The sequence below is a fragment of the Epinephelus fuscoguttatus genome, linkage group LG8, assembly GCF_011397635.1.
Source record: "Epinephelus fuscoguttatus linkage group LG8, E.fuscoguttatus.final_Chr_v1".
NCBI lineage: Eukaryota > Metazoa > Chordata > Actinopteri > Perciformes > Serranidae > Epinephelus > Epinephelus fuscoguttatus.
This window is the reverse complement of record NC_064759.1, coordinates 38,976,542-38,999,210: the sequence shown is the minus strand read 5'-3', so window position 1 is coordinate 38,999,210 and position 22,669 is coordinate 38,976,542. Positions and strand designations below refer to the sequence as shown.

Here is a 22,669-nt window from a genome sequence, read left to right as displayed (position 1 = left end):
AGTGTATATGGGCATTTCTAGGATCAAGGACATTCCATGCTTTGCCCAGACATCTGTTGTTTGATAAACAATCTATTTTGATGCTTTTTTTATGCAGCCTGGAATCTTATTTACATTAAAAGTACGAAAAAACAACAACAAAACAAACAAAAGATTATTTTTATTGTGAATTAGAAAATGGTTGGTAGATGGGGGACACCTGACACCCTATGGTGGGCCAGACATGTTAAGTATCACTGGTCCAGTGTGTAGGATTAAGTGGCATCTAGTGGTGAGGTTGCAGATTGCAACCAAGTGAAACTTCCCCCGGGTGCCAAGTGTGTAAGATAACTATGGTGGCCAACGTGAAAATGCAAATGGCCTGATCTAGAGCCAGTGTTTGGTCTGTCCTTTCTGGGCTACTGCAAAAAAAACCCAAGGCATTTCTTAAATTATAAAGCATTATTATAGTGTGGGTATAGTACTTAAAGAAGTAATAGGCGAAATCGTTTCACCGCTAGGTTTGCTGTTGTGCACTGCCTGTAGAGCAAAACAAAGTGTGTCATGTGCCACTCCTCCCTCTACCTCTGCTCTCCACCCCCTACCCCCCCACTCGCCTCGTCTGTGCCAGCGAGTACCGCAGCATCTCCACGGACTATCACATCCAGACGGTTATGGGAAGCTAGCGGAGGCTAACTGGCTGTGTTAGCAGCCGAGTGAAGGGGAGCATGAGGAGGAAGCACCGGTTAGCCCCCGCTTTCACTGCAGGCAGATTCACTCGCCACAGGGGTGAGGAAATAAAAAAACAGCCAATTTAGTTTAGCAGTTAGCAATGTCTTTCACTCACTCTCGGTCTCTGCTGTGTTTAGCTATTTCCCTGCTTTCCTGTTAGCGTTAGCACTACTCGGCTGCCACGCTAACGCTCCAACTCCAACTGAGCCGGTAGCCGGGCTCACGTTCTTGCGCAGAAGAGTTGGCACGTTAGCATGGCAGCCCATTAGTGCTAATGTCCCCATGCTTCTCTGCCAGGCTCAGTGAGTCGGAGCCGAGAAGCGTGGGGACGTTAGCGTTAGCACTAGTCAGCTGCCATGCTAACCTTCCGGGAGCCTGCTTCTCGGCTCCGGCGAGCTCTAGCATGGGGACGTTAGCGTTAGCACTAGTCGGCTGCCATGCTAATGTTCCAACTCTTCTCTGTTAGCCCATGAGAAGAAAGGAATGTTAGCGTTAACTCCCAGAGTTAGCACTAGAGCTACTACGGCTGCTGGAGTAACTTGTAGCTATGGAGCGCTTCTACCAGCTCTTCTAGTCACTGAGCCTTGCCTCCATTTCAGCAAATATATTACATTTATTACAGGTACCATCATTATTGAAGTAGGCAGGGGAATAGCTAAACACAGCTGCCAGGCTGCCCGCCGGGCTACATTTTACAATACTAATTGCAAATGTTAGCTGGGCTGCCGGGCTGCTCACCTAACACAACCGAAACGCCTGACCCATTACTGGGACCGAGCCGCTAATAACTCAAGCTCCGGACATTAACCCATGCTACGATTGTAACTCGTACTCGTACTCGTCGTCCTCCGCTTATCCGGGTCCGGGTCGCGGGGGCAGCAGCCTCAGCGAAGAAGCCCAGACAGTCCTCTCCCCAGCCACTTCCATCAGCTCTTCCGCGGGAACCCCGAGGCGTTCCCAGGCCAGCCGGGTGATGTAGTCCCTCCAGCGTGTTCTGGGGCGGCCCCGAGTTCTCCTCCCGGTTGGACATGCCCGAAACACCTCCCAAGGGAGGCATCCGGAAGGCATCCTTACCAGATGCCCGAACCACCTCAACTGGCTCCTCTCGATGTGGAGGAGCAGCGGCTCTACTCCGAGTCCCTCCCGGATGTCTGAGCTCCTCACCCTATCCCTAAGGCTGAGCCCAGCCACCCTGCGGAGGAAACTCATTTCAGCCGCTTGTACTTGCGATCTCATTCTTTCGGTCACTACCCAGAGCTCGTGACCATAGGTGAGAGTTGGAACGTAGATTGACCGGTAAATTGAGAGCTTCGCTTTCTGGCTAAGCTCCCTCTTCACCACAACGGACCGGTTAAGAGCCTGCATCACTGCTGACGCCACCCCAATCCGCCTGCCAATCTCCCGCTCCATCCTACCCTCACTTGTGAACAAGACCCCGAGATACTTAAACTCCTCCACCTGAGGAAGGACCTCCCCCCTGACCTGGAGTGGGCAATCCACCCTTTTCCGGCTGAGGACCATGGCCTCAGACTTGGAGGTGCTGATTCTCATCCCAGCCGCTTCACACTCTGCTGCGAACTGTCCCAGCAAAAGCTGGAGGTCACTGTTCGATGGAGCTAGGAGGACCACGTCATCCGCAAAAAGCAGGGACGAGATCCTCCCGTCACCAAACCTGACACCCTCCACCCCTCGGCTGCGCCTAGAAATTCTGTCCATAAAAGTTATGAACAGAACCGGTGACAAAGGGCAGCCCTGGCGGAGTCCAACCCTCACCGGGAACATGTCCGCCTTACTGCCAGACTCATGCTCCTTCGGTACAGGGACTGGATGGCCCTTAGCAAGGGGCCACCAACCCCATACTCCCGGAGCACCCCCCACAGTATGCCCCTGGGGACACGGTCGTAAACCTTCTCCAAATCCACAAAACACATGTGGACTGGTTGGGCAAACTCCCATGCCCCCTCCAGCACCCTGGCGAGGGTAAAGAGCTGGTCCACGGTTCCGCGTCCGGGACGAAAACCACATTGCTCCTCCTCAATCTGAGGTTCAACTATCGACCGGACCCTCTTCTCCAGCACCCTGGAGTAGACCTTACCGGGTAGGCTGAGGAGTGTGATCCCCCTGTAGTTGGAACACACCCTCTGGTCCCCTTTCTTGAAGATGGGGACCACCACCCCGGTCTGCCACTCCAGAGGCACCGCCCCCGATGTCCACGCAATGTTGCAGAGGCGTGTCAACCAGGACAGCCCTACAACATCCAGAGCCTTGAGATATCCAGGACGAATCTCATCCACCCCCGGGGCTCCGCCGCCTCGGAGTTGTTTCACTACCTCAGCAACTTCTGCCCCAGAAATTGGATGACCCGCCCCCGAGACCCCCATCTCTGCTTCCTCACTGGAATATGTGTTGGTGGGATTGAGGAACTCCTCAAAGTATTCCTTCCACCGCCCGACAATGTCCCCATTTGACGTCAGTAGCTCCCCGCCCCCACTGTAAACAGTGTGAGCAAGTTGCCGCCTTCCCCCCCGAGGCGCCGGACGGTTTGCCAGAACCTCTTTGGAGCCGATCGATAGTCTTCCTCCATGGCCTCACCGAAATCCTCCCGCGCCCGAGTTTTTGCCTCCACGACTGCCGCCACTGCGCTCCGCTTGGCCCGCCGGTACCCGTCAGCTGCTTCTGGAGACCCACAGACCAACCATGCCCTGTAGGCCTCCTTCTTCAGCCTGACGGCTCCCCTCACCTCTGGTGACCACCAGCGGGTTCGGGGATTACCGCCACGACTGGCCCCAGCGGCCTTGCAGCCACAGCTCGCAACAGCCGCCTCGACAATGGCAGAGCGGAACAAGGCCCATTCGGACTCAATGTCCCTCTCTGCCCTCAGGACGCGGTCGAAGCTCTCCCAGAGGTGGGAGTTTAAGATCATCTGGACAGGTTCTTCTGCCAGGCATTCCCAGCAGACCCTCACTGTTCGTTTGGGCCTGCCAGGTCTGCGCGGCGTCTTCCCCCACCATCTGATCCAACTCACCACCAGGTGGTGATCAGTTGACAGCTCTGCTCCTCTCTTCACCCGAGTGTCCAGAACATATGGCCGCAGGTCAAATGATACGACTACAAAGTCAATCATTGACCTGCGACCTAGGCTGTCCTGGTGCCATCTGCACCCTTGGACATCCTTATGTTTGAACATGGTGTTAGTTATGGCCAAACTGCGACCCGCACAGAAGTCCAGTAACTGAACACCACTCGGGTTCAGATCGGGCAGGCCGTTCCTCCCAATCACGCCCCTCCAGGTCCCGCTGTCATTGCCCACGTGAGCGTTGAAGTCCCCCAGCAGAACAATGGAGTCCCCGGTCGGGGCACTGTCCAGCACCCGTCCCAGGGACTCCAAAAAGGGTGGGTACTCTGAACTGTTTTTCGGTGCATAAGCACAGACAACAGTCAGGACCTGTTCCCTGACCCGAAGGCGCAGGGAAGCAACCCTTTCGTCTACCAGGGTAAACCCCAACATACAGGCAGAGAGTCTGGGGGCTATCAGAAAGCCCACCCGGCTCTCCGCCTCTCACCCGGAGCAACTCCAGCGAAGGAGAGAGTCCAAGCCCTCTTAAGGACTAGGGTTCCAGAGCCGGAACTATGTGTCGAGGTGAGGCCGACTATATCTAGCCGGTAGCGCTCAACCTCTTCCACAAGCTCCGGCTCCTTCCCCGCCAGAGAGGTGACATTCCATGTCCCAAGAGCCAACTTCTGTAACCGAGGATCGGACCGCCAAGGCCCCCGCCTTGGTCTGCTGCCCAATCCACAATGCACCGAACCCTTCTGGATCCCTCTGCGGGTGGTGGGCCTGCAGGGGGATGAGCCCATGTAGCCGGTTCGGGCTGGGCCCGGCTGGACCCCATGGGCGAAGGCCCGACCACCAGGCGCTCTCCCACGGGCCCCAACCCCAGGCCTGGCTCCAGGGCGGGGCCCCGGTAACCCTCCGGGCCGGGTACATGTGTCCTTGTTTGTATCCATCATGAAGGGTCTTCTGGACCGTTCTTCGTCTGACCCTTCGCCCAGAACCAATCTGCCATGGGAAACCCTACCAGGGGCAAAATGCTCCCGACAGTATAGCTCCTAGGGTCATTAGGGCACTCAAACTCCTCCACCACGATAAGGTGACGGTTCTCAGAGGAGACGATTGTAACATTAAATTTAATTGAATCGACATAGCGACATGTGCTTAAAGTTACTTTAACACTAATTAAAACAGACATTTGACTTTATGTTGTACCTGTCCAGGAGAAGAAGAGCTAGCTCCAAGTCAGATTGTAGGCCCTTTAGCTCTAGCAGTGCTCTCCACCTTGGAAATGCAAGGCCAATGTTAATCCAAGTTCTGTCCCTTTCTTTATCCGACAACTTCTTCGCCAACGGCTGTAGCCTTTTATAGGGAGGGAGGGCCAAGGGCTCCGAGAGGAGGAGGAGGAGGAGGAGGAGGAGGGGCGATTCACATTAACGTACATGAATGCGCACCCGGACTGGCTTGTAAACAAGGGGCTGGAGATCAACACAGAGAGAGGGTGTGTGAGGTCATGCTATACTCCAGATGAAATTACACCTCTAGTTCTTCACATAGCATTTTTTTAATTCCTTCAATCTAGAAATAATGAATTTCGCTTATTGCTCCTTTAAACTTGGGTATAGGCTCTCATTACATCTTTCTCCACAATTCTGGGGACTGATTGTAAGCCAAGTGTTTTGTCAAGGCCATAGATGGCATCCATGGTGTCAAACCACCGCCAGCTCTTCCTGCTTGCGGTGGTTCCGGCTCTTGTGGTTCTTAATTCTTCTATAGTCATTTTTGAGTTTTTTTACATTTTGTCTGACATTGTTCGGCCGGCTGGTGGAAACCATGGTTAGCCATTCACTGACATACGAGCTGGAACACCTTCTCAATCCCAATAGGGCCGTGGACGTGGACCAACCAAGAAACGTTGTTGCGTGTCGACATTTCGAGGTAACAGAAGACAGGCTGCAGTGTTTAAAACAATCTGCCGCAGTTCATGTTTTTGCTTTTGCATTGAGTCTTTTGTCCAGCAAAAGTGATGATTCTCTGTTGACCAATCAACGGACTGCAGTGTTTTAAGCTCCATCTTTTGGCACTAGATCTGTGTGCTAGGTGCCCCAACAGAAGGGGTACGAAAAATGGGGATGGTAAGGAGCAGTTCCATTTGTACCATCCACAATTTTTCCACAGTGGAAATGGAAAATAAGCGTACTGAACTGAATAGTACCATACTGTACTGCTCGGTGGAAACGGGGCTGTAGTTTAAGGTGACTATACACTTATGAAAACATAGTAATGAATATCATATTCAATTTTTTGCCATATATTTTCCCCTAAATTCTACACAATGGACCTTTAAGTACAAGTCACTTTCTTTTAAAAAATGTCTGTGAAATTTCTCCCTTTATATTGAAAAGCCATAGGCTCTATAGTTTGATAATATATCCATATTTTTATATTCATATTACTTTGAGGTGTATATCAGAGCACTATTAATGAAAATTTAAACTAAATTTTTCTGGGACCATCCATTTCATGAAGACATATCAGAATTCTGAGAAAAAGATATTGCTGTTTGTTGTCCTACCTTGGGTAGGGGTATCTGAAGAACTTAAGCCCTTTAGTGGATTTGTGCCTGTACTAACTGCCCTCCTCATTGGTAGAACTCTCCAAGGGTGTAAGACTTTACTGAAAACATACTTTTGTGCTGTATTACCATTAGACTGATAACCTGCATTGGAAAAAAATGTCTGGCCCCACTCACAAATTTAGGAATGTGCAGCATCTGCAGACAGTGTAACTAATATTATGATAATATAATAAGCGTTATGAAATGCACTAGCTGGCAGCAGTTTATAACGCAGGCAGGCAGATGGTATGGTGGATGGGTCAAACAAACTATGGACTCTTGACCGGGAGCCCACTTTTCATTTCCCATGTCAAACCAAAAGTCAGTGAAGATGTTTTAATAATGCAGTGTTTGTTGGGGACCCTGGGGCATTTGTCCATTTTGCCCAGGTCTTCCCCAGATGAGATGAGAAGTATTATTTGAGAAGTATTATGTTCATCTCTGTGTGTCCAGTTCAGACTTAAGACAGACAGGGACATGATATGCCTAACTTTGCAGAAAAACTGGAGTGCTCTCCTAGCTCTGTCAGATGTGAAAAAATACAATCAAGAATAATATAAATTTACAATTTAAACATTGTTTGTTTTTTATTTAAAGGTGTTCTATTATATTGTATGTGGTCTGTTTTTGTTCTCAGGCATCCTTAGTGGATATGTGCACTATGAACTTTGAACATGAGCTGCAGAACTGACCTTAGTCTGTGCAGCCAATGGCTAAAGGCTACTGCTGAATTTATGATTTAAGATGGAGGATAAGGTTTGTTCAGACTGACATAAAACCTCAATCCCCTTATTTGTTTTAGTGAGGGAATTGCACTGGTATAGCAGGTGTGCTGATGCAGAAGGCGCCTGTAAAATTATGCAGGGTTGTTCGGCAAAAGAGTTGAACCTGGCTCAACTATGGATGCGATGAAATTCAAGATTGGCCAATTAAAGAAGAACATTGTATTTTACTGCTGGAAGGATTGTCTTTTAATAAAGTAGGCTGTCAATGCAGTAGAAAGATGCAGAGACTTTTGAAATTGGTGCTACATGACCAGAAAAAAAACAGAGAAAAAAGGCTGTGGCATTCACTGTTGTTCAAGAGGGAGAAAACCTACAACTACCAGAATGCCCTGCATGGCACCTGACTAATAAACACTCCTGCTGGTGGGTGACTGAAAACAAGCTCGGCTGTTTTTCCACAGGACACAATATGGTGGCCAGACTGTAATGAACAATCTTGCATTACAGTCAAACAATGAGCTAAAATATGATTCTGAAAATGACAAACAGGAAATGCAGCAACAGAATCTTGGTCTACATTTGATCAACTCTGCCTAGTGTTATCATTTGTTTTGTTTTTTTCACCCTCTGTTTTACAGGAAATAGTATGGTGCCCACCTCCTGTTCACAAATTCTGGTAGTAGAGCTAAAAAGTGCAGTAAAATGTGTTTATAAGACATTTTAGGTGAGAAATAGGCAATACATCAACAAAATCTAGGTTTATATCTAATCAGCACTGCCTAGATTACTATTTGATCTGAGTTCAGTCCGAGTTTGAGGTGTGTGTGTGTGTGTGTGTGTGTGTGTGTGTGTGTGTTGGCAGGCTTATGAAGACATGGACATTTGAGCAACAACCATAGAGTCCAAGAGGGTATAGCTGCAGCTGGAGCAGTTATGTGACTTGCCCACCATACCTATGTATCAGCTACCTTTGCTTCTTGGTCCAGAAGCGGAAGTCTTGAAGAAAGATAGCATTTAGCTAGCTAAGAGGTGTTAGGTTAAAAGACAGGTTGTTAAGGTTAGGTTTGGGTTAAAATGCAGCACTCTCATGAGTGCTACAAGGGGCACATACAGAGAAGGACCAGAAGGAAGACATTCCTCATCCTTGTTCCTGGAAACTGTGGGTGCATTGGTGAGAGTAGAGCCTTTTCTTTGAAGCTCTGGGTTACTTCTTGTGGCCTGTAGAAATGCTCGTTGTTACTGTAGAGGGATGAAAGAAACATCTGTTAGTTTTGTCCAAACAATGACTCCTTATTGTTAAACCTGACTTGCTTCTACACTGAAAAAAGCCAACATAATGGGTATATTTCTTTTAACATGATAGGGGTGAAATAGTTATATGTCAGAGCAAGGACCCTCAACATGTAGGCATGCAATTTAGCAAATCCACCAATCAGAGAAATAGCAATTAATAATAGTCAATAAAAATAATCAAAAAAAAAAAAAAGATTGCTTAAAGGGGCAAAAAGCAAAATCGTTTGACTGCTAGGTTTGCTGTTGTGCGCTGCCTGTAGACCAAAACAAAGTGTGTCATGAGCCACTCCTCCCTCTACCTCTGCTCTCCACTCCACCCCCACCCCCCACTCGCCTCGTCTAGCAGTTAGCAATGTCTCGGTCTCTGCTGTGTTTAGCTATTCCCCTGCCTACTTCTATGATGATGGTACCTGTAATAAATGTAATATATTTGCTGAGATGGAGGCGAGGCTCAGTGACTAGAAGAGCTGGTAGAAGCGCTCCATAGCTGTAAGTTACTCCGGTAGCCGGTGGCAGCCGACTCGGCTAGTGCTAACACCGGGAGGTAACGCTAACATTCCTTCTCTTCTCCTCTTTTAGCCTAGCAGGCAGCTGGCTCGCGGGCTGCCCACTAGGCTAAAACATTGCTTCAGGTTAAAGTGGGAAGAAGCAGCGGGTTTATCGGGCAGCTGAGTGAGGCTGGGTGAAGTGGAGGCTGCGGAGGAAACACCGGGGGGTTTATGGGTTAATGTCCGGAGCTTGAGTAGCCTGCCAGGTTGCCCGCCAGGCTCGTGGGCTGCCTGCTAGGCTAAAACATCGCTCTCACTCACGGAGAAGAGGAGGAACGTTAGCGTTAGCTCCCGGTGTTAGCACTAGCCAGGATCCAGTGATGTCTCTAGCTGAGTCAGCTGCCACCAGCTACTGGAGTAACTTACAGCTATGGAGCGCTTCAATCAGCTCTTCTAGTCACTGAGCCTCGCCTCCATCTCAGCAAATATATTACAAAAATGTAGCCTCGCGGGGAGACTACACTTTACAATGCTAATTGAAAATGTTAGCTGGGCTGCCGAGCTAACTTACTCACTTAACACAACCATAACGCCTGACCCATTGCTGGGACCAAGCCGCTAATAAATCAAGCTCCAGACATTAACCCATCCCGGTGTTTCCTCCGCAGCCTCCACTTCACCCAGCTTCACTCGGCTGCCCGATAAACCCACTGCTTCTTCCCACATTAACCTGAATAACAAACCAGGGCTCGGTGCTCCGGTTGGATCCAAACAGTGAGCCGGGGCTAATTGGGAAGCTAGCGGAGGCTAACTGGCTGTGCTAACGCCTCGCCAGCCGCTCCCAGCTAGCTCCAGATTGTTAGTGAGGTTAAAGTGGGAGAGGGAGCGAATCTGTGGGGCAGCTGAGTGAAGTGGAGCCTGAGGAGGAAGCACCGGTTAGCCCCGGTCTCATTCCGCTCTCTGCCATTTCATTTCGAAAATATGTGCTGCCATTGCTCACTGGCTGTAGCCTTTTATACGGAGGGTGGGCCAAGGGCTCCAAGAGGGGGGGAATTCACATGAATGTACATGAACGCGCAGCCAGACCGGCTTGTAAACAATGAGCTGGAGATCAACAGAGAGAGAGGGTGTGTGAGGTCATGCTATACTCCAGATGAAATTACACCTCTAGTTCTTCACATAGCAATTTTTTAATTCCTTCAATCTAGAAATAATGAATTTCGCTTATTGCTCCTTTAAGTGAATTTACTCGTCACAATCCAGATTACCTGTTGAACACAGTGAAAGTACTGTGTATACAAAAGATTTTTTGTGGTTCTGGGGTAAGTGCCGCGTGCTTTATGTGCTGATATAGTTAGGCAAGTCAGACTTATATGGGCTGAGAGAAAATTGCTGCATTACTTCCATAAAACGTTACTTCATAATTGCTTTCCCCTACACAAACACTGTCCATGTAAAAGAAAAGACCAGGTGATGAAGCCATCAGATGAGGTACTCATCAATGCCAGATACTTAGCTTATTTTCCACCACAGAAAAATGTACTTCCAGCAAAACAATGTTTTTAGAACATGAAGTCTTCCAACCCATACGACCACTGAGGTTGTTTGTTCCTACCCTCTAAATACCACCCACAGGAGTGTTGTATCAGTGCAGAGTAGCTCTGTAGCTATGTGACCGTTAAAATGGTCGTAGTTTTAAACGTGGTTGATATTGTTAAACGGTTGCAGTTGCAGCAAAACTATGTGATGTATCTCAAGATGTGTGTCACATAACAGACCACAACAAACTACTTTATGTCGTTAAAACAACTCAAAATTGACTTTAGGTGTCACATAGGACATGAACACCGGTCTTTCAGATGGTGTGTTTGTTTGACCCATTCACCTGAGCAGCTTTGTAGCTCTTTATACTTTTTCACCTGACTTCCTCGTCCTTTACTCCTGTCATATCATGTCAAACATGAGTTTTAATTGCTGCATGTACAAATAAACTATTACACTACTACTATGATATTTTGGCGGAGGACGGTCTCTTTTAAAGGGTTGTTACAAAGTGATGGCTACTTACCTACCAATTCATGCAGGTTAGTGGATGGGAACTAACAGTTAGTTACAGTCAGTCAGTTGGATGGCAAACAATACATGCTTTTACAAAAACAACTTTTCAGTTTCATATTTGAAGCTTTCCAGCTTTGACATGCCTCCGTAGAGAGTCCTGTGGTTCAAGGTCCATGAGCAGCAACGCAACACCTGTGTCTGCCCTTAGTACCTTCTCTTCTTTCAGTGCACTCCAACAAGAAAAAGCTACACCAATACATGTCCATGTTTGTCCTTGCCATCAATTGCTTTCTTTTTTTTTTATTTAATCCTTCCTCTGAACTCTGAATTTCTTTTTTATCTGAAGCATCTACTCTACCCTATTGTGAAGGCCTCTTACAACTTTCCTCCACAGCTTCCGCCATACTCTTAGCTACTCCAATATGGTCTCTCCCCGCTTCCTGTACCCTTTAGCTCTGGCTGGTTGATGTAAAATGCCTCAGGCATGCAGGAAAGTTGCCGCAGACACCAGACACCACAACTCTGGTCAACCTAGAAATACAGAGAACTCGTTTGGCAAGTGTTTGATTGTAATGTCCATTCATTTATATTTATGAGTCTTGCAATCCGGCGCTAATTGTCGACTCTACATTGCCTGTTGGTGAACGTAAATAGTTGCCTGTCTGTTTATGTGTGAGCCCTGTGATTGTCTGGCAAACTGTCCACAGTGACCCCGCCATTTGCCCAATGTCAGTTGGGACTGGCTCCAGCCCCCTGCAGCCCTGCAAAGGATAAGCTGTTACAAATAATGGATGGATGGATGGATGGATGCATCATGATGATGATGACCTCAACTGTAAAACAGTACTTATTCTAACCCTCACCATGATCTTTTTCTGCTGTCACATTAACAGTGATTTGTAACAGTTTCTAGGGCACAGACAAATGATGTCATCCTGCTGATAAGGGTGGCAGATCAGAAAATATGTTTCCCAAAATGCTGGATTGTTCCTTTAAAGCTTACAAATACTGCTAAATAGCATAAAGCCCAATACAGCTGGTCTGCATAGCTGCCTTCATGTGATTTAATTTCTTCAAAGTTCCCTTTCGTGCATGTGCACTCTCCACCATTCTGTCCACCTGCCTGTGTACATTTACCATGCTCTGCGGAGCCAATTTGATTGCAATATAATCAATCGTGTTTGCTTTCAAAGTACTCCATAGATTAGCCTGAGCTTATCAGTCAGCCAAAGCAGCACGATTGTTTCGCAAAGCATGACCAGATGACTGCTTGGCATTGTGTTTGGAAATGCCTCTGATTATCTTGTCATAACCAGAGAGTGAAATCCATTCATTCAAGAGTCAGCTTTTGTTGAGGCCTGACTGAGACGCATCTTATCATCTAGTACCAACGATCCAGCCTCATGACACGTGAAATCTGAATATTAAGGAATATAAAAGAAAGTGATGGTCCAGCATTACCAGTATGTGTTAGGCTGATAAAATAAAATCCAACAGTGGCTTTGGAGTGCCTTGCATGTGGTGATTTAGGGATTCAAGAGGGTTTTAATGCTGGAGTGTGTGTGTCTGTGCACGCTGAGGTCTGTTCCCCACAACTGGGATTGTGTAGCCATGGTGACGGCTGTGAGGGACTGTGAGAAAGCAATCTCCAGGAAGTCATAGCCGCAGGATGAAGCATATGTGGCATGAGGATGGCACCAGAAGGCCGCATCGTGGATGTCCATTTGGCCATCTGTTGTGGTCCTGCAGCCAGGGCCAGGAAGCCCCCCAGAAACCACACAGGAAGAACGGCATTTTGAAATGCCAGGGCTCGGGACAGCTCTCGTTTCCCCCGGGAGCTCCTCGGCACATCCCAGACACTGAGCTTCAGACGCTCTCGGTGGGACTTCCAGAAAACATCCTCGACTGGAGCGATGACTCCGTGCGGTGCATTTGTTGGTGTGCGGCATGAGACTGCTAGAGTGGAAGCAGCATGGCTCACTCATCGGCCAAAGATCATTACTCTTCCTTATCTCTGGCCAAGTCCTCGGGCTGCTCCACTCCGCTCCAAACAGGGAGCCCATTACCAGACTGCTCACTGGAGGCCTGTCCACACGGCCTGAGGAGACCTATTGGCATTCCACTGCTGGTTAGGGACAATATCTGTACTTCCCTAATACTGCAAATGAAATAAAATGCTCAGTGTGCTGTCTGACAGAGCTGCTAACATGACTGTAGACGCTGAAGTCTTCCTATTTCAGCACTCATGTTACAACCATTTGTTTATCAATTACGTACCCCATGTGATGTTGAATTCATGAAGAAAACTTTTCTCACATGCCTCAATAGTGAATGAAGAATCCAGAAACTTGATGAATTGAAATTACAGGGGTCCATGTTTAACAATAGCAAAACTACATCAAAATATTGATTCACACACTCATACAACTCTTACATTATATTTCAAGTCTCATTTCCCCAGTCCTATGCTCAGTATTTTTTCCAATCAGACAGCCCTTTTCAATGAGAAACTGAACTAAAAGTAAAACTCGACTATGCTCTCTTCAAAGCCAAAATCCATCGACAAAAACAGTAATTTTACCTTGCTGAACATGGGAGCTGCTGGTATACCACTGCCTCGACTGGTAATTTGTTTGTGTTATTGCGTGACTTAGGTGAATCTGAACTAAACTTTTAGGACCCCAAAGTCACTCAGTAACACAAACAAACTTTAGTGATTCAGGCAGCTGTTCACAACAAGTTAAAATTACTGTTTTTGTCAATGGAGTCTGGCTATAAAGAGAACATAGACAAGTTTCACTTTAACTTCAGTTCCCCTTTAGAAAAGGCTGTCTGTTTGGGAAGAAATGAGCATATAACTGGGTAAATGAGACTTGGATTATAGTGCAGGAGTTGTGGGAGAGTTTGTAAACAGATATTCTTGATATTTTTGCTGTTGTTAAAGTAGTCGCCTGTGACTTACATTTGTAAAGAATTTTCTGTTTTTGGATTCTTCATTCACTGGAGGCATGCAAAAATAAACAAAACAACAACAAACAAAACAGGGAAAAAAAACACAAATTCAACATAACATGTAGCCAACACCATCTAACTTATTCTTCTTGATCAAACTCAATCTCCCTCCTACAATTGTCGACTATCTTCTAAAGGGATACTACATATACAAAGTTGCATGCCAAACTGGGTTTACTAGTCATGGGGGAACTTACTCAGCCTGTGAAACCAGCTAACGTATATAATTCAGTACCTTTCTAATAACTTTGTAATGTCTGTATATCTCATAAGTGAAAGCCCTTTATGTGAGGTGGATGCGGCTTTGCTTATGACATAATAAAGGTGTAAACATTTGAACAGAGAAACACATTTGCCCAAATCTGTTAAAGAAAAGGCTTTCATTTATTCAAGACACTCAATTTTTGCTAGATTCAGTTTTCCAGGGTGCTAATGGCACAGCTCTGAAAGCATGCCCTTTAAGGAAGAGCAGACTTGTCCAGCAGCAGTTGTTGTAACATGGCTTCACATCCTGTGTGTGACGTGTTTGTGTTTTTGTTGAAGCAAGAATATGTCCTTGTGACATATGAGTATGTTTTTATGCTGCAGCCTTAACTATAATCCAACATACGCCTTCTGGTTGTTTTCTTATTTGCTGCTTTTCATTCAGGGGCCGCCGTTCTAAAAATACAATCAGTTGAGATAGCTGTTGAATACCCTGACTTGAAGGTATTACTGTAGGTATCCTGGTGCATGTTACACAACCCTGAGGTAACATAATAGCTGCTTCTTTCAAAGGTCAGATTAAAAGAAGGCCAGACACAGTCTACTGCACGCTCTGCTGTCCTTTAGAGAAAGGCCACAAACCAGATTGAGAGAGAGAGGGAGAGAGGCTGGAGAAAGAAGGGAGCGGAACAGTTTTTATGCGCAGATTAGTGTGAGGAGTTTGTGGAATAATGAACAGTCTCCCCTTAGGACCATCACCTGCTCCTCACCGCATTCGTATGCATGCAAGGCAGCGACGTGCGGCAGAAAACTCTCATCCTGCCATTGACAATCCAATCAAATAAGTGCAGAGAGGACAACCTTTTTGGTCCTTTCAAACAAATGAAAGCAGCATAGCGTTTTAGCCCCCTGACTCAAGGTCACCTTTCACTAAAGCGTTCCTGTCTCGCTGTGGGACATGTGGGCTACCCGTCTTCACAGTGTTATTGATAATCGTCTGGCTGGACTGTATGTGTTGTGCCCAGACACCTGCCTCACTAATAAAGATACAGCTGGTTCCTCTCAGACACAACAACAGCTTATGGATTCTTCCAATGATCTGACCTAAAGCTTAATGGATTTTTCCTACCAGTAATGATGACATTGTAGCCACCGCATTAATTGCTGCGATCTGGGAGCATGACGACATTGCTAAAAAGAAGTTTGACAGGCTAAGAAACACACACAGTCAGACATGTTGGTAACAAATCCCCATATTATCCAAAGTTATTTGGAGGAGAGAACAAAGGCAAACAATAAAATGATGACAGCCCTTTGCAAACCACCATCATAGTTTACTGCCAATATGGTTTAGCTATGGTCTGTTTTAGTTTCTCAAGTTGTGCACATAGACGCAGAGTTTTTGTGTAAAGTGAGAGATTATTACCCTCTGTGAGGGTGCGGTCACCTGTGGTCTTACCTCAGAAAAGTAATTTAGATTATCCGGCTAAATTTAACAACTGACAGAATGGTTTTACTGCTTGTGTTTCATTTACATCAGTGAGAATTTTCATACTTTGGGAAGTATAATGGTTTTCAAAGCTGAGTGCTACGCAATTAAGCATTCCACCCCCATAACATTGACAGACTCATGATAGACAGTTTAAAACACAAGGACCAAAACTAAGTATTCATCCTTGGTGCCTACATTACCCACAATGCAACATGATCAGGCTGTTTTCATGTACTGTTAATGTGTATACCTTAAGAAAGTATTATTCCCCTAGGAAACTGGTGTTCATGTCACATATGAAACCAAGACAACTTTGAGGTATTTTAAATTACATCATCATGTTAAGTTTATTACTTTTTGTCTAGTATGCAATGTGATAATGCCCAACCATGTTTCTTTTCCTACACCAAACCTACATAACTTCACTTTACGTACGAAGATTTAAGTTAAATACGTAACTTGATGACGCCCAACCAAGTAAGTTAAGTAAGTTACTTACTTAAGTAACTTTGTGTTAAGCACATAACCTAACCTTCATAACTTTACTTTCCTACTGTAAACCTAGCCTATATAACTTTATGTTAAGTATGTACTGTGACAATTCCCATGTTTCTTTAATCTATATAACGCCTCTTTCCTAAATCTAACCTTCGTAACTAACACATTAGGTTCGTAACTGTTTGCTAAGTATGTAATGTGACCATGCCCAACAATTCTTTTTTTTTCAAACCATACATAACTTATGGGGGCTCATATTCATGACCGCCTACAGTCTGGGCACAGATTGGTGTGTGTTATGCTAGGAGTCGCTGGTGTAGCCCGGAGCCTCTAGCCTTTGTCAGACACGAGAAGTTACAGAGGTCTGAGAAGACTTTTTCAAATTCCACATCTTCAGATTTTTTTTCATTTTTTAAACCTGTAGTCTTTAGCCCCAGCTGACACTGACCCAGGTGGCATCACTTGAGGTGATTTCTCAGACTGCCTCTTACTGACTTACTTACTCCTCTTCATCCTTTTGTCCTGGGACAAAAGGCTTCAATGAGCTCTCTCCATTGTATTCGGTCCTTGGCAGCATGTTGCGCTTCTCCCCATGACAGATTCATCTGTTCCAGGTCTTGTGTCACAGTTCTGCGTCAGGTGGTTTTGGGCCTCCAGGGTTTTCTTTTGCCTGGTGGTGTCCATCTTAAGGCAACTTTTGTATTCCGATCCTGCTCCATTCTCAACACGTGTCCTAGCCATCTCAGGTGTCTGTGTGTAGTTTCACTGGTGAGCTCTGGCTACCTGTTTTCTTGTACAGTTCATGGTTGGAGATTTTATTAAGCCAAAAGATCTGGCATATCCGTCTGAGGCATCCATTGTGAAAAACTTCCAGTCTTCTCATGTCTGTTTTGACCACTCGCCAGCTCTCTACACTATACAGCAGAACAGACTTGACATTGCTGATATACAACAGCATCTTTGTTTTAAGGCTGTATTGCCTGGACCTTCAGATGGAACGGAATACGGAAATGATTGCCTCTAGGGTCACAAAACACTTTGACAAATATATGCAGTAACACTGCTCATCTTTAACTGACCTTACTTTATGTAAATGTCCCGCATTTCACCTATTGCTGATTGTAGTTATCGTGACAAAAATGTGTGATAAGGATGGAGGATAATTCTTTCTCAAAGGCAAAGATAAACTAAATTATGTTGTTGTAAAGCTGCAAAGCACTTAAGCCAGTTCCACAGAAAATGTGCAAGTGTACATAATTCGTACGAGGTAGTATACATAACCAGGATTAGACATGCACCGAAATCAACTTTCCCTCCATTCTGTACCCTTTCTATAGTGAAACTGCTGTCATCATAACTTTAACCTCTGCTAGAATCCCACTGAACTTGTGCTATGGCAACTAATATACTCAGAGCTCAATTCAGTTGAGCTTTGGTGGTAAGACCTGGTGGGAAATCAGGGCAGTGGAGGATAGCACCAACATTACTTGCACAGCTTCCTGGGAAAATGCAGCAGCTCTTTCCATTGGCAACATTTGCTTTTTGCTTCCCATCTCCTACCAACAATCAGCTGTAGTTTTAAACCTAACCACAGATGTGGCAGACCAGAAAATGGTCATATCAATCATTTTTTGTAACTTTTATTTGTAATAGTTTTAAAGGGCACTGACAGACAATGTTGTCCTGCCACTTGAATGGTTTGTTGGAGGGCAGTAGGTTGGACCAAGTTTCCTGAGATGACATTTTAGTGATTTTTTTATCCGACATTCTTAACTTAAAAAAATAAATTAAAAAAACAACACAATTTTTGTTTTAGGCACTTATTGCTTTTGTTTTTTCCACTTAGATTCCAAAGACCAGATTATATGACAAACCATGAGCTATGCAATGTTTCATGATCGCCCTCCCAGCCTCATACAGTCATGTGGTGCAGATTTATCTCTGCAACCATTTTTTTCTGCATTTACTTATATTTCATTACTTCTGCTGTTGCTTTGAGTCAAAGTTTCAGACATCTTCCAGTATACCCAAGGAAGAAGGCTATTTTCTTATATAAGTTGATACATTTTGACTTTTTGAATTCTTTAAAATGATATTTCTTTAATCTCTGACTGTTCCAACCAACTCTGTGCCTCAAGAGCCTCCAGCAATCGTAGGACTGTCAGACAAATTGAATATTGTCTTTTTTTTCTATCATCACCTTTCTCTTTTTGAACATGGAAAGATTTCTTATTTTTCTAAAAACAGTTTTGGATCTTGGACAGCCAGGATAAAGGCAATTTTTAGAGTTGTTTTATTTTTATCATGTTCCAATAGATGCAGGTGGCTTGACACTGTCTGGGGGTGGGACTGTCTGGCACTTCTGCACAAAGTCTGAGTTTGGTAGTAAAAGTGGACATTGCATTGATCTTTTTGTCTATGGGGATTTTATTCATTATTTTATGAGTGTTTGCCTGTGGAGTTTTAGTTCTGCAAACATTTAGTCCAGGCAAAGCTGCTGTGGAAATAGAAATTGTTTTGATGGTTGAGCTAAATCTTAGTGGGTGAAGCCAAAGAGCTGTTTTTCTTGCTAGACAAGTTACAATTCCAAACAAATAGTGCAGAAAAACATCACATAAAGGTTTCTGTAAGGAGGTTTTGGAGTATGAAGTTTGGATTTATAGCTCACCACTGTCTCTGTCAGTTACTGTGGCCACAAAATCCCGATTTGGTCAAAGAGGAGGAAGCCAGAGGCAAGACAAACACCATGCCTGATACTGCTAGTCATCTGTCAATCATACAAACATATCTATTTCATGTTACAGATTCTAACAGTATATTGTATGTTGGCATGGATATTGTACTGCTACACCCGATATGGTACAGACAAAACCTTACTCTTAGTTCTTCATATGGGTCAAGTTCCAAAAACAGTGGATTCTAAGTTTCCCATTATGCAAGTTGTTAGTATGTCATTAGACCCTTCCCTCCTGGTAAATGTCCACCACTTTCAAACTCTAACTCCTCAGACTTGACAGAGCTTCTCAATGGCCACAGCAGATAGAGGCTGAGTAGATTCAGCCAGGATGAGTAAACTGATCTTCATCGGTTATATTGGTGGAGTAGCCCTTTACGGTTTGGGTTGTTAAATAAAGTGTACTACAACAAGTCAGGAAACACAGGGTGTCATTTAATTATTATCTAAACAAATTTCATGTTTGAAGTTTGAAATATACAGTTTATTTCACATACTGATCCTTATGTAAGCATAATTATGCCCATTTGACATTAGCTGTTGAGAAACAGGCAGGGCTCACTGTGTGGGATCAAGTTGAACTCATATTGACATAGACAAGAAGTGCGAACATGTCAGTAACTAGTCATTATAGTTATGCTTTTTTGTTCTATTTATTCATGTTGTTTTTCCTATTTCTTCTTTTCTAGTGTTATATTCAGCTGTCATCAAAGGTAAGCTGAAGTTTCATATGGATACATGTTATTTGTAGGTATATCAACACCTGATCAGGCAGTTTAGGCATCACGTACATGCATTATTTTTATTTTACCACTGTGTGAGGTGAGGGTGGTGGTGGGAGGCAGTGGTCCACTCCAGCCTTTCATTAAGGCACTAAATGGGGACATAACTGCAGGACCCTTATACATGGACAAACAACACATTTTCAATCTGACCTCATCACATACCAACGTTTGGTCATGGACTTTTCACATCAACATATGACCTACAAGGTACGCTGGGTGCGTTGGTTGTTGGCATTCTGGGATGCCATGTCAACTTCAGTCTGTTACATACATTGTGTGTTCACCAAATACACTTCTGTTTTCACAGGTAATGTATAGTTTGCATACAGTCTCTTTCAAAATAAAAACACTAAGTGGGTACAACATTGTCCTTATCTAGTTAGGTTTATGCAACAAAAGCAAATGGGGTTTAGAAAAAAGGACAAGGTTTGGCTGTATGGTCATGTGGGAAGCAAACATTGGCCTCCTGAGTGAAAGTCGGTGGTTGTTGGACCCATCCATCTTTGCACTTTCGGCCCCTCAACTTAACTTGTTATTCCACCACCTTTCCTCCAGGCACCAGGCCACCAGGCACTGTAACACAATAATGATGACAGGCTGCATACTATGCAGAAGTGAAAGGACACCTTTTTTGTCTCTGTCTGATGTTGGAAGTCACTGCCCAAGCGCCGGTATTTAGCGACTTTGGAATGAGACCGGGTTGGGACAAACAATGTCACACCCACAGGTAGATCTCAGAGAGCTAGCACGGCACCCTCATGAGACCTCATAATACAGAAACGCCTAACTGTTGGGTACTGGTATTCGCTAGTGGAATACTAAAATCCTTAACTTAAGTTTGGAGGATAAAAGTCTACTAACAACTAAGGACATCTGACACATGAGTAGAAACCAGACACTGCTTTTTTGCAAGAGGACAGGGGCTAAATAACTGGGAACCACTGGTTTAATCTTAAAAAATGTGCTTCGCGTTTTAAGCTTATCTGTTTTGATATATAGTTTCGATCTCAAAGGTAACTGTTGCTGTCTTAGAAATGTAATGGAGTACGATTTTTCCTCAAATGAGGACACACAAACATTTTTACACAGACTGATTTTTTTTATTGCTGCCATATAAATAGCACGTTTTGATTTTAAGCCTCCATGCTGGTGATAGCCATGGCGGGAGGCATTATGTTTTTGGGCTTTCTGTACATCTGTCCCATTCTCATGAAGGTGATAACTCAAGAAGGCCTTAAAGAGATAGTGCACCCAAAAATGAAAATTCAGCCATTATCTACTCACCCTCATGCTGAGGAATGCTCTGGTGAAGTTTTAGAGTCCTCACATCCCTTGCGGAGATCGGCGGGGGGGGCGGCTAGCACACCTAATGGCAGACGACGCCCCAGACTAACGTCCAAGAACACAAAATTGAATCCACAAAATATCTCCAACATGCTCATCCATAGTGATCAAAATGTCCTGAAGCCGCGACATAAAAAGCTGTTTCGAAAAACGTCATTTGAACCCTGTTTTAGCCTCACTGTAGCCTGTAGCTCTGACTGCTTCTCTGTGCTCCGCGCTCACATGCGCGCTTGTGCGTGACAAGCGAAAGCATGAGCTTTGCTTACCCGTGTTTACATCACGTGACACGTGCACTGCAGGAGGAGACAACGGTAACCACAGAGCTAAAAGATAATTTGCACTACGGTCTTTTAGCAAAGGACAGCCCAACATGTCTGAAGACTTTGAAACTGAGGAGGAACAGCATTTCTTTGTTGAGCCGTATTTGTTTGAGCCCGAGTATACGGACGGAACTCAGGCTACTGGACGAAGCAGCCGCAGCAGCTCATGAGCCTCAGCCAGCCACAGAATACCGGAGTCAAGCACTGGAAACCTGGTGGTGTAGTTGTTTCAAATGCAAAGTAATGCCAACGGATGAGGAAAGTCTTTGCTGCTCAGACTGGGAATTGGCGATGCCTGCACTTGAGAATCTGGACATCAGTACTGACGAGACTGCTGCTCTTCAGAGATCGCCGATCACCCTGAGCGCGCACATGTGAGCGCGGAGCACAGAGAAGCAGTCAGAGCTACAGGCTACAGTGAGGCTAAAAACAGAGTCCAAATGACGTTTTTCGAAACAACTTTTTATGTCGGGGCTGCAGTACACTTGGATCACTACGGATGAGCATGTTCGAGATATTATGTGGCTTCAATTATGTGTTCTTGGACGTTAGTCTGGGGCGCCGTCAGCCATTAGGTGTGCTAGCCACTCCCCCCGCCAATCTCCGCAAGGGATGTGCGGACTCTAAAACTTCACCAGGGCCTCTGTCGGCATATGGGTGAGTAGATAATGGCTGAATTTTCATTTTTGGGTGCACTATCCCTTTAAGGGGAGTGTGTTGAGGTCCGCAGCCTCACCAGCGTTGAACTCGGGGAATAATCTGACTGAGGCAATGATAATCTTTAGCCTGTACGGCATATTTATTGAAGACCTCACATTTTCTTAAGTCACGGAGGGAATGAACTCCGACCTCTGACAGAACATGACTGGGCATGGCCTAAACAAAAAATGTGATGACGCAGCATACTTGTAGACTTGCACCTCACTGTGGTGAACACAAAATACTGCCCCTCAGTAAACAGCAGTCACACAACAGTCACATAGCAAATTGAGTACACAATACAAAAGAATGCCTCTTAACACCCCCACTTGTACTCAGGTTGCTGAAAATTCACACACAATAAAATACAATACAGATGTGGACCTCTTCCACTCTTTTAGACACCAAACATTATACCTGCAAACTTTTTCAGTTTTAATTTAGTGACAGGTTTAGTCATGGCGTCTGCCACCATCTCTTTGGCAGTGCAATATACCAGAGTCACTTTCCCCTCATTTACAACGGACCTTATGAAGTGATACTTAATGTTCACGTGTTTGCACCTCTGCCTGCGTACAGGGTTTTTGGCTAAAGCGATTGCTCCCTGGTTGTCCTCATACACTGTTTGTGTGTATTT

General features: G+C 45.2%; 1 protein-coding gene across 2 annotated transcripts in view; it reads left to right on the top strand.

The window, feature by feature from the left end:
* tsnare1 (T-SNARE Domain Containing 1) overlaps positions 1 to 22,669 on the top strand; it is a 311,127-nt gene that overhangs the window by 17,715 nt on the left and 270,743 nt on the right. Inside the window, exon 2 of one of the 2 annotated variants that reach the window (XM_049584041.1) lies at positions 19,574 to 19,597. The exons of the other annotated variant lie outside the window; for it this stretch is intronic. The gene's annotated coding sequence lies outside the window, so the exon portion shown is untranslated. The remainder of the gene's footprint in view (positions 1 to 19,573; positions 19,598 to 22,669) is intronic. 2 annotated transcript variants of the gene reach the window in all.